The following is a 9,759-nucleotide window of genomic DNA, read 5'->3' as shown; positions in this document are numbered from 1 at the left end:
CACTATACACAAAGCCAAATTGACCATGGTTCCAGAAATAATTACTGAGAAAATCAGAGGTTCATAAGCAGAGTTTTATTATGTATGAGCTGAGAAAAGAACTCGGTAAAAACAACACATGGAGATATGTTAGCACAATGCTTATTTTTTTTAAAGTCTTTATGTGGAGACTTGCTCAGAAATAGAATGTTATAAGCAGATTACATAAACTTAACTAGACTCCAAACTTTCACATAACATTGGACTGAATTTCTAGTTTTTATTCCCCTAAATAGGAAAATATTTTATAATTCTTGACATCCCTTTGATAAGCCACATTAACAGCATTTGCTGATATGTGTAGGGGAGTTTGACAGAAGCTGAGGTTAGTCCCACAACTATAATTTAAAATATTTTATATTTTATATCAAAATCTTTTATTTAACAGAATTTGTACAAATGCTTAACATATTTGAAGTATTCCTTGTACTCATTTCCTCGAGCTGGCATAACAGAGTACCACCAACTGGGTGATTTAAGCATCAGAAACACGTCATTTCACAGTTCTGAAAGCTCAAAATTCAAAATCAGGGTAGAGTCCATCTGAGGATCTTTTCCATGAGCCTCTCCTAGCTTCTGATTGCTCTGTCAGTCACTGATTTGTGGGTACCACTCTCTGTGTCTCCATGTTCCCTCTATGAGTGTCTCGGGGCCCTAATTTCCCCTTAACATATATTTTACTGAGATCCCCTTATGACCTTATATGAACTTGAACATGTTTCCAACTGAGTCACATTCAAAGGAACAAAGGTTAGGGTAGGACTTCAACATCTTTTGCAGGGGGTGGGGGGGCACAATTACAATATTTCTATTCATTTGTATTGGACTTTGGTCATCTCTTACTATCAGACAGTTTAAGGGAGCCAAAAGTTTGATAAAAACTGTAAAGGAAAATAAATGAAACAGATAAAACTCTTTCCTATGACTCTCAGTACACATACACACACACATAAGAATTAGGATAGTATTGAGATTATTATAAGTGGTGAGACACCACTGTCTAGATTAAAAAATAGATTTCAAAGAAATATTCTCATGGGGCACTGGAGTTTCCTAAACCAGACTGAATTAAAGTGAATGTCAAGTGGTCATAATAAACAAAGTCACAAGCTAAACTCTACGTGGGTTTGTCTATGTGTACAGATTCATGTGCACATTGCTTAATTAGATTCACATTTTTCCTTTCATTATTTCCTAAGTTTAATTTGAGAAAAGAGAGAAAGCCTTTGAAGACAGTTGTTATTAAATCTTTCTCTAACCTTTTTTTATGGATGCTATATATTTTCTTTCAATACATTTAAAAATTTTTCTTGTGATGATTCAGTTTTTTTTTTTGTACTCTATAACTCCTCCTACGTGTAAATCTGTCCAAACTTACTTCATATCTGGTTTTCTGAATCAGTTACTTTGCCTAATTAAGTTCAGCTGAGAACCAAATGTAAGATCTATAGTAGTTCTCTGCCCATTTTGATGGACTCAATACCTTATACTATTTTTATATATACATAGACAATCTTAATTACTCTTTTCTAGAACTTTAAGTCTATACTACCTAAGCCATTAACTTTTTGGACACTAAAATTTGCAACTGTTTGTTGAAGTCCCTTAAATTTTATTGTATATTTTTTTCAGAACCAAAGTTTTATATAACAGTTTACCATTTGATCATGAATTAATTCTGCTCATAATTAACGGTTAGAGTACAGACTGCTTATATGTAGGTGACCACCTTCACTTACCAGTGAACTCTTATAATCCATTGCTCTACTATAAATCAGAACAGAAAGGTATATTCTGCATTAAAGTGAATCAGTGAATTTTAAGAGCTCACTTATAAACGGTGGCAATTTTAGATATGAAGATATCAATTAAAGGACATAAATTATTGAACAGATCACCCTTCTCAACAAAGCAGCTTCAGTACAAATTGATAACAATGACATAGGTCCCCTGTTAGCTCAGAGGAAATGGTTCACAGTCATATCACAGTTGAGCAAATCATCACACAGAGTTGGGTGCATTTAACTAGTTTGTGTTTTTCTGGCATTTTAAGAGAAAAACATCCTAATTCTACCCTCTGTTGCAAAATTATTCTTGCTATAGATCTTAATGAAAATAAATTTCTAGGAACCCTAAGGAACACTAAGAAACATGTTCACCTCAAGGTAATTAATATCATACAAGTTTAAAGAGTATGGATTCTTGGTGTAATAGAGTTTTTGATTACTTAATGTGAAGCCATCTCAGAGATAAATTAGGGAGACTATCAGTAATAAAACAAGGCTAATTCTGGCCAAGTAGTCAGCACACTACCAGACCACCTGACCTGCATCCTGAGAAATCTGTATGCAGTTCAAGAAGCAACAGTTAGAACTAGACATGGAACAACAGACTGGTTCCAGATCAGGAAAGGAGTACATCAAGGCTATATATTGTCACCCTGCTTATTTAACTTATATGCAGAATGCATTGTGCTAAATGTCAGGCTGGATGAAGCACAAGCTGGAATCGAGACTGCAGGGAGAAATACCAATAACCCCAGATATGCAGATGACACCACCCTATGGTAGGAAGCAAAGAAGAACGAAAGAGACTCTTGATGAAAGGGAAAGAGGAGAGTGAAAAAGTTCACTTAAAACTCAACATTCAGAAAACTAAGATCATGGCATCTGGTCCCACCACTTCATGGCAAATAGATGGGGAAACAATGGAAACAGTGACAGACTTTATTTCCTTGGGCTCCAAAATGACTACAGATGGTGACTGCAGCCATGAAATTAAAAGATGCCCGATTCTTGGAAGAAAAGTTATGACCAAACTTGACAGCATATTAAAAAGCAAAGATATTACTTTACCAGAAAAGATCCATCTAGTCAATGCTATAGTTTTTCCAGGAGTCATGCATGGATGTGAGAGTTGGACTATAAAGAAAGCCGAGGGCCAAAGAATTGATGTTTTTGAACTGTGGCATTGCAGAAGACTCTTGAGAGTCCCTTGGACAGCAAAGAGATGCACCCAGTCCATCCGAAAGGAAATCAGTCCTGAATATTCATTGGAAGGACTGATGCTGAAGCTGAAACTCCAATGTGATGTGAAGAACTAACTCGTTGGAAAAGACCCTGATGCTGGGAAAGACTGAAGGCGGGAAGAGAAGGGGATGACAGAGGATGAGATGTTTGGATGTCATCACCGATGCAATGCATATGAGCTTGAGTAGGCTCCAGGAGTTGGTGATGGACAGGGAAGCCTGGCTTGCTGCAGTCCATGGGGTCACAAAGAGTCAGACACGACTGAGCAACTGAACTGAACTGAAGTCTTCACACTAATGGGTAATATGTCAGCATATCCGAAATTAAATATAAAATCCTTAAGGTTTTCTTTTTTAACCTGTGAATTATCTGATTTATTTTGTATTCTATATGTGTTCTTATATGAAAACCATCTACTTTTTTGTTAGCACTTGCTCTTACTACATATAAAATGAGTTTTTATAACATGATAATTGACACTGGTTACTGTACTACTTAGGGTTCTCCATAGAAACTGAACCAACAGGATGTGTGTGTATTTTCACACATAGAGAGAGTTATTTTAAGCCATTGGCTCACATGATGATTGGGCTGGCAAGACTGAAATTTGCAGAGCAGGCCTATAGACAGAGATGCTAAAAAAGTTGACCTGAGTTGTAGTTCAAACTCAAAGGCATTCTGGAGGCAGACTTAAATTTTTTGGCCAAGGGGGACCTCACTCTGTTTGGTCCACAATTATTTGGATGAGGTCCATATGTATTTTGGAAGGTAATCTGTTTTAGTCAAAGTTATTGATTTAAATAGCAATCATATCTAAAAAATGCATTTCTAACAACACCTAGATCATATATGTACAATTGATCAATATTTTAAAATCGCTCTAATTGCTAAAATTCATTTGTAAATCATTGCAGGCAGATTCTTTACCATCTGAGCCACCAGGAAACCCTATTTTAAATCAATACTCAGAGTATTTTCTTAGTCATGCCCAGACATACATAGAGTGGAAAAACTTTTGGGTGGCCCTGTTGTGCATGTTCCCAGGTAAGATCTAATAGGGTGATGCTCTGGCTTCCTGTTTCAAATCTTATCCAACAAGTGTTCTTCTTGTGGCCTATTTAGTGCCATCTAAAACAAATATATCTTTATTTGTGACTTTTCTGTGTAAAGTGACCCCAAATTGTACTACTAAGGAGTCGGCTAATATCCTCAAGTGCAAGAACACTGTGGTAAGGTTTATGGAGAAAATATATGCGTTAGAATTATCAGCTGTGAGTTCAATATCAGTGAATCAACAAAACATTAAAAATATTTTTAAATAAAAACATTCATAAAACATATACATTGATCACTTGATAAAAATGTTGTGACCAGTCTTTTAGGAACTTAAGCTTGTATTGGACCCAGAAACAGTGCTTCATTAGTTCAGTGTTCCCGTGACTTTATGCAGCATTATTACAATGACTAATGAGAACAGACAGTAGGATTTCCTTTGTTGTTGTTGTCTTAGTCGCTAAGTGATATCTATCTCTTACGTGACCCCATGGATATCTCCCACAGGGCTCCTCTGTTCATGGTATTTCCTAAGCAAGAACTGGAGTTGGTTATCCTTTCCTTCTCAAGGAGATCTCCCAACCCAGGGGTCAACCCTGCATCTCCGGCCTTGAGAGATGGATTCATTACCACTGAGCCACTAGGGAAGCCCCAGGATTTCCTTGTTTAATTGTATTAATGTCTCTTTTATTTAAATGCACTATTTTACATCCTTAATATGCATTATCATGAGCTTTAAGAAGAGTTTGTTCTAAATACAGGTTGAATTAATCTGAAGAGATAGATTATATAGATAGATGAATAGATGGATAGAGTGACAGAGAAATACACACATGCCCACAAATAGAAGTCAATGCATTCATTTATACACACATTTTTTAGAAACAATGGTACTCAGTGGCATTTGGCACACCTAGTGCCCAGATGTTACAAATGGACAAATGAATGATTCTGGGACTGGGAAATTGGAAGTATAAAATATATGCGCAACATAGTATGCCAGAAATGTAAAATGTGCTCAATGATAGAGATATGTCAAAATATTATAGGAACAAGCTTGGTTACTCCCAATAGAAAAACCTATGACAATTTGAACCTCCCATCTAATCAATTTAGAATTTGTGAATTAAGTTTTATGTAAATGAACAAAATACATGGGAAAAAATGGAAAATTCTTACTCATGGAATAATGTCAACAGATAAATGTAGAAGAAATGATGAAGTTAGAAAATCACTATTTGGCATCATCATAATAATAACATACGATAAAATAAATGAATGTAAAATGAGTGAGTAAAAGCTGAATGAAAAGAAGACACTTATTTGTATTCAAAGTGTATCCATACACAGTATTCACTAATTTCTAAAGTAAAAATAGGCTTTTCTATGGAGAGAGACCCACCAACAGACAAATCCTCAACCAAGTTAACATCACAAATAATAAAAGAAATCATGCACATCGTAATATGATACACTGAGTAGAAAAATCATTTCTATGACACTCTGTCAAGAATGCATACGCCAAATTGAATCTTGAAGAAATATAAGACAACCCTAAATTTAGGCCATTCTACAAGCATACTCTTTATCTGACAAAAGTATAAAGATTATGAAATACAAAGAAATAATGAGGTGTTAGTCCAGATAAAGAGAGATTAACTTTGTCTTTCAATTCATAATAAGTAACCCTGCCAATCAAATTTTTCTACTTTAATCTACTCCAAATTTTGTGATTCTTCCCTATCAGTGTACATATTAGTGAAAATAGAATGTGTATAATACTAGAACTTTGTCTGGGTCCTCATTAAAAACAAAAACAAAAAACAAGTAGCATATATCTCAACATTACAATCAAACTGTTTCCACAGATGATACAAGAGGTGATCATGGTAGGATTGTCTTACCTCCATTTTATGAATATCTAAGGAGTAACTTGAGAAATTTGTATGCTGGTTAGGAAGCAACAGCTAGAACTGGGCAAGGAAAAACATACTGGTTCCAAATAGGGAAAGGAGTACAGCAAGGCTATATATTGTCACCTTGATTATTTAACTTATATGCAGAGAATATCATGGGAAATGCTGGATTGGAGGAAGCACAAGCTGGAATCAAGATTGCTGGGAGAAATATCTATAACCCCAGATATGCTGATGACACCACCCTTATGGTAGAAAGTGAAGAAGAACTAAAGAGCCTCTTCATGAAAGCGAAAGAGGAGAGTGAAAAAGTTGGCTTAAAGCTCAACATTCAGAAAACTAAGATCATGGCATCTGGTCCTATCACTTCATGGCAAATAGATGGGGAAACAGTGGAAACAATGACAGATTTTATTTTGGGGGGCTCCAAAATCACTGCAGATGGTGACTGTAGCCATGAAATTAAAAGACACTTACTCCTTGGAAGAAAAGTTATGACCAACCTAGACAGCATATTAAAAAGCAGAGACATTAATTTGCCAACAAAGGTCCATCCAGTCGAGGCTATGACTTTTCCCGTGGTCATGTATGGATGTGAGAGTTGGACTGTGAAGAAAGCTGAGTGCTGAATAATTGATGCTTTTGAACTGTGGTATTGGAGAAGAATCTTGAGAGTCCCTTGGACTGCAAGGAGATCCAACCAGTCCATCCTAAAGGAAATCAGTCCTGAATATTCATTGGAAGGACTGATGCTGAAGCTGAAACTCCAGTACTTTGGTCACCTGATGTGAAGAACTGACTCATTTGAAAAGACCCTGATGCTGGGAAAGATTGAAGGTGGGAGAAGTGGATGACAGAGGATGAGATGGTTGGATGGCATCACCAACTCAATGGACTTGAGTTTGGTAAACTCCGGAGTTGGTGCTGGACACGGAAACCTGGCAGACTGCAATCCATGGGGTGGCAGAGTGTCAGACATGACTGAGCGACTGAACCGACTGACTGACTGATGGAGTTGCTTGAATATTTTAAATATACAGTTGTGTTTTTGTTGTTGTTGTTGTTTTAGCTACAAGTTTCTACTAACAGAGCACAGTACCTTGTCCAAACACTCCCAGGCAAATTAAGTAACATCCTAGGAGAACCAATAGAAGAGTTTGACATAGCTTTTGGAATCTGCAAGACATAGAGATTGGTACTAGGAATAAAAATATCTAAGTGTTACAGACTATGGCTAGACTGATCTGTGGTAGCAAGTTAGAAAGAGATCAGAAAGCTTTACCAGTCAAAGAATCAACTAGCTAAGAGCCATCATTTAACTTCAGAGCCCTTCATACAGGTGGAATTTATGGTCTCCATTGATGACTCCTTCGTGTGTGCTAAGAAAATATCCAAACATCAATAACCACTCAAAGGATGCAAACACACACAATTACATGCCTTCACAAATCACCAAAGAACATCCCCAACTGTGAGGCCATTATAATACATGTAAAAATAAGACTATTAATAACATAGAAACCAAATGGAAAATGTAAAGTATCTATAAATCTTTCACCCTTAGGTAAGAAATTAAATATTGGTAAAGTATGAATTTGTAGTAACAGAGAAATAAAGTTCTATACAAAGTTCTATTTTATATATATGCATATATAAAGTTATATTACATATATTTATGCAAATAGTTTATTTAAAATTTTAAAAAGCAAGGTTCACCCATTTCTCCCATCCCTTCACACTTCACCTCTGGCAACCATCAATCTCTTCTCTGTACCTATAAATTGGTGTTCTTAAAAAAAGTATGCTTATTATTTTACTATACTATTAAAATATACTAATATTAGCATGTCAATTAGCATTGCTATAATATATCAATAGTAATATTGAATATTAATAAATTACTATTGATATGCTTCAGGTGTTTGTGATGGACAGGGAGGCCTGGCATTCTGCGAATAATGGGGTCATAAAGAGTCGGACATCACTGAGCGACTGGACTGAACTGAATTAATTGATATGCTTATACATAATTTTCATATATTATTTGTACTTAGAACATGTCATATTCTAAAGTTAGGCCAGTCAATAGGACAAAAAATCTTAATAGTACAAAATCTTATCTCATTTTCATAACCCTCCATAAAGCCACTCCAACTGATTTTTCGTTAACTTTCAAAGCACATAATTCCCTTTGATAAAATAGATTTCCATATTACCCTAAGACTACGCAGATGAGGGTATCTCATTATTTTGAGACTGTATTATTTTTTATAACTTACCTAATGCTATCTCACTTTCAAGAGTCAGTAAAAGTCCCATCACCTCCTTAAGCGCCTTAGATTCCTGTTTTGTTAGTTTAAAAATACATATATACTTCTTATCACATAAATACATTCTTCTATACTAGATTTTTGTAGGGGAGCTCTGCACATTTCATTAGAGAATAAGTTACTGGCGTGCAAATATCAAAATATTCAACCTGAACGAAATTGTCCTGTGTACAAAATGGGAATTCAATATTTATTCAATGACTGCTATTCTGATCTACAACTCAAAATAATTATAAAGAATTTGCAATGAGGAAGTAGCCTAATGACTTCTGAGAGTATTTCAATGGCTCTACTTTGCGATTTTTCACAATTTAAATGTCTGTAGAGAAAATATTTTTAAAATGTGATGATGAAAAGTTCAATACATTAGTGGTCTGAATTTTTAAGCTACACATTTTTAGCAAAACAAATTACCCAGAGGAATTTTAAATCCTCCAAAGCTCACTGGTAGTATAACCAGTGCTGAGACATATTAATTCATTATTAATAAGTTCTCAGAATTTATAACTTTTTATGAATGTTTCCATATACCTTTTATACCCTCAGGAAATACACAGGTCAAAGGAGAAAGTAAATGAAAAATTATGGCCCTATTGACCTCAAAATAAGTGTTTTCTAGATGAAATATGATTGCATATGTAAACTTTATCAGGATATAGCAAATACTAGAAAATCAATTTAAATTCTTGTAAAATCCTTTTACTAGAGTGAAAAGTGAAAGTCGCTCAGTCATGTCCAACTCTTTGTGACTCCATTACCTATAGCTCACCAGGATCCATGGAATTTTCCAGGCAAGAATACTGGAGTGGCTTGCCATTGCCTTCTCCAGGGGATCTTCCCAACCCTGCAGGAGAATGCTGGTCTCCTGCATTGAAGGCAGATTCTTTACCATCTGAGCCACCAGGAAAACCCTTTGCTAGAGTAGTCTAGGCCGACTGCAGCTATCTATTAAAGTGCGAGCCTATAATGTGCTATTTAGAATATCGATACCTATTTGATTGGCAAAGACTTACTAAAACTGTAAGTTTGTGATTCATCCAACAATTTGCTCACCTGCCCATCAATCAATCAATTTATCCATTTATTAATTCCTGTGTATGTTAGTCAGCCTCAATGTCTTAGGGTATTAATTAGATATATGGTTAAGGCAATAATTTGTACATATCCTCTTGAATAATAAAAAATACACATTAAATTCTTATCACATTAATATTTTTGGTATCACTTATGTGCATTTGTACCCCATGCATAAATAATTTAATTTAGTAAAAGTACAAAAAAAGAGTGAGAAAGAGGACTATTCCCATGGATAGTCAGCATCCAATGAAAAGTATGTTGAAGAAAAAGATGTGCATGGGTATAATAAACATTCTACTCTGATAAAGTTATAAT

This window comes from Muntiacus reevesi, chromosome 17, assembly GCF_963930625.1.
Source record: "Muntiacus reevesi chromosome 17, mMunRee1.1, whole genome shotgun sequence".
Lineage (NCBI taxonomy): Eukaryota > Metazoa > Chordata > Mammalia > Artiodactyla > Cervidae > Muntiacus > Muntiacus reevesi.
This window is presented reverse-complemented; position numbering follows the sequence as displayed.